General features: G+C 27.1%; 1 protein-coding gene across 1 annotated transcript in view; it reads right to left on the bottom strand.

The window, feature by feature from the left end:
- The window catches only part of LOC122260583 (protein Wnt-16), a 234284-nt gene extending 234281 nt beyond the window's left edge, over positions 1 to 3 (bottom strand). Inside the window, exon 1 of the mRNA XM_086544041.1 lies at positions 1 to 3. This exon is cut by the window's left edge and continues 724 nt beyond it. The gene's annotated coding sequence lies outside the window, so the exon portion shown is untranslated.
- Positions 4 to 4034: the final 4031 nt, after the last annotated feature.

Below are 4034 nucleotides of genomic sequence, written 5' to 3'. Positions count from 1 at the left end.
ACTGAGGTGGCGGTCCGCTCTGTCATCTTGCTAGGCTCCGCCCCCCAAGCGAGCTGATTGGCCCGCTCGTTCCGATCCTTCCCTCTGATTGGTCGGTCGGAACTAACCCAAAGGAACCGATATCTTGTGTGTTTTTTGTCTTTTGGGAGATTTTTTAGGGGGTATACTGTACATTATTTTTATATGGATGCTTTTAATAAATATTTATATCTTGTAGGATTTTTTTTTTAGAGCGAGTAAGGATGTTCGATTAATTTGTTCGAATGCAAATAATGAAATTCCGATCTTAAATTTTCTTCTATTTCAAATATCTGACAGTGTGATCTTCTAACATTATTTTTATAAATAAAATAAAATAACACATCCAAATGAAAATCACAAATTCCTTTAAAATGAACAAAACTAAGATCATAACAACAAAAGGAAGAGCAAAGAAAAAAATAAAGAAACAAAATATGTTATCTCTCATAGAAGCAATGAAAATGACAATAGAATAAAAATATTTAAAAAAAAATGAAAGGAAAGCAACAGATAAAACGAATACGAAGAAACCAAGAGTTCGTCGAACGACCAAATAAGAATATTCCCGTCATCTTAGTCCCAAATACAAACTTACATTTCCTTCCTTAGAAAAAAAGAAAAAAATAACAAATACCACACTAAAACACTCCTCTCACCCCCTCCCCTACCCCCTTACTCCCCCCCAAAAAAAACAAAAAAAACCGCAAAAACTCCTATAAAAAAATCGCCTTACCTCTGCGCGTTCCCCCGTCTTCCGAAACGCCAGAGATCCTATAGGATGTAACGCGTGGGATCCAGACATAAACATGGGTCCTCAGAAGACAAAACCGGGTTGGAAACAAATGTATAATGTGCAAGAGATGTTTTCTTTGCGCGGGAACTAAGCCTTAGAGAGAGACGGGATTGTGGCCTGTTGTTTTTTTGTGGCGTTGGGGCGGTGTCTATGTATGTTTTATATTTCGCATTTACTATTTATTAATTATGATAAATGGAAGATAAATATCTAATGTGATTTTAGCAGGGAAAAAAGTAAGGAGGATATGACATATATGACATTGATAATGGTCAGATCGTTAATATTTATGATTACCAGGCATTATCAATATTGTTGATGATGGCAGGGATGATAAAATCATATCATTATCATATTGATAACAATGACAATAAGAGTCTTGCGCCAATGATATTACGATAGTGATAATGGTGATTATTTTGATCTTAAGAAAATCATTAATAATGATAATTAGTAATAACCATCAGTAATCTTGGTATTTAGAACAATCATAAAAATGATACTCAGTATCTTCATTATCGTAATTATCGTTGTAATTTTCATCATCATCACCATTTTCATCGTTATCATCTTCATTATCAATATTGTTATCATCATCAACATTAGCATTATTATCAACATTATTATGCTTCATCATTACACTTGCATCGCAATTTGTTGCTGTTGCAGAAATGGTTTTCTATGCCTAAAACAAGCAACAAGCCTTCCAAATTATCAACAACTCTTCTAATGGTCTCATTTGTATCCAAGACGGCACTCTCCTATCTTTCCTTCTATAGTAATCCAATAATTATCAAAATCCCCTTTGTCGAAATACTTCCATAATTTTCGGATCTTCCTGCTAGTTTCTTGATACCGGCATTCCTTCTCCCTTTCCTTCCTTTCCTTCTGTTGAGCAAAACCCACATGCAGTCACCTTGTTTTTGACTGTCATGGCTGATTAATGATAATAATAATGATAATGATAATAATAATAATAATGATAATAATAATAATGATAATAATAATAATAATAATAATAATAATAATAATGATAATAATAATAATAATGATAATAATAATAATGATAATAATAATAATAATGATAATAATAATAATAATAAAAATAATAGTAATAATAATGATAGAAATGTTTGGTGACATGATCTGTTTCATTCTTAAAGTTATTATTTTTTTTCATCTATAACAGGTTCATAACGTTTCTTGTAATGGTTATTATTAATGGATATTATCAATATGATAATGATGATAGTAAAAGTATAACGATGATCAGAAAATGAATTATGATTATCATTGCTTTCATTGTAGTTGTTATAATCATTATTACTTTTATCATCATTATTGTCATTATCACTATCGTTATTATTATTATCATTACTATTATCATCATTAGTGTCATTACCATCCTTATCGTTATTATTATCATTATTCTTCTTATCTTTATTATCATTATCATTACTATTATAATAATTATCATTGCTATCATCGCCATTACAATTATCATCGTCATTGTCATTATCATTATTATCATTATCATTACTATCATTATTATTATCATCATTAATACCATTATTATCATCATTACTATCATTATTACTATTACTATTATTTTTATTATTATCATTATTATCATCATTATAATTATTATCATTATTACAATAATCATCATTATCATTATTGTTATCATTATTATTACTATTATTATTATCATTATTATTATTATTATTATTATTATCATTATTATTATTTTATCATTATTATTATTTTTATCATCATCATTATTTCTATTATCGTTATTATTATTAGTGGTAGCAGTATTAGGATTATAATCATTATCATAATTATTGTTATTATCATCATCAACATTATCATTATTGATATCATTATTATTATCATTATCATTATCATCATCATCATTATTTTTTCTTATAGTTATACTATATCATCATTATTATTGTTATCATCAATATCCTTATTTTTCTTTTTATCGTTGTCATCCTTAGTATCATCATTATCAGTATTGAATTGGCATCGTTGTCATTTTCAGGATGATGATGATAACAGAAATAATGATAATAATGATAATTGTAATAATGATAATGATGATAATATTGATAATACTGATAATGATAATACGGATAATGATAATAATGATAAAAATAATGAGTAACAAAAACTAATGATAACAATAATGATGATAATAATTGTAATGATAATTATAATAATAATAATGATGATGGTAAGGATAACAATGATAAAATTAAGGATGAAAATAACGATAATAATAACCAATAGCAATTATATATGCAATATTGATAATGCTAATAGTGATGATAATGATACTGATAGTGATAATGATATTGCTAGTTATATTATTGATGATAAAGAGAAAATTATAATAAATATGATAATGGGGATAATAATGATTAGTATTATTATTATCATTATCATCACCATTATCATTGATGTAATAAATATTGTTATTATTGTTGTTGCTAATATCATTGATATTATCATAATGATTATCATCATCGTTACCATCCTTTACCGTCATTAATATCATAATTGATATTATCCTTATCTTTATCCTTATCATCGTTATCATCATCATCATCATCATTACCATACCATTATTATCGTTATTGTTATTATCACTGCCATTATCATCTTTATAATAATTATTTTTATTATCGTTATTTGATTACCATCATTGTTTTCATAATAATATATCCTCATCATCATTCATCATGATAACCATATCCATCATCATCATTAGTATGATGATAAAGATGATGATGGTAATACGGATAATAAGCACAACCATTATCGTCAGTATCAACATTGGCCATCATCATAATAATCACTATTACCATCGTTGTAATTTTCACTATCATTATTATCATCATTCTCTTTTTTTATGGCGTTGCGTTTAACATAATTATATATATTATCATATCATTATCGTTAATTTTATGTTTTGGTTTTAATGATAGTAATAGTAATATTATTATAATTTTTATTATATCTTTTATCATGACTGATGGTGATGATAAAATGGTGATTATGATGATTGGTGATAATGATGATGGTAATGCATAAAGGTTATTGATAACAAAAATTATATAAGCACCACCACAGTCATCATCATCATCATCACCCTTACAACACCACCACCATCATAACCACTATCGCCATCATCATCACCACCATAACCCCCCCC

Source organism: Penaeus japonicus, unplaced genomic scaffold (genome assembly GCF_977035675.1).
Source record: "Penaeus japonicus unplaced genomic scaffold, GWHDUDI00000001_assembly GWHDUDI00000014, whole genome shotgun sequence".
NCBI classification, from domain to species: domain Eukaryota; kingdom Metazoa; phylum Arthropoda; class Malacostraca; order Decapoda; family Penaeidae; genus Penaeus; species Penaeus japonicus.
The sequence above is the reverse complement of the archived record's forward strand: the minus strand, read 5'-3'. Positions and strand labels throughout refer to the sequence as shown.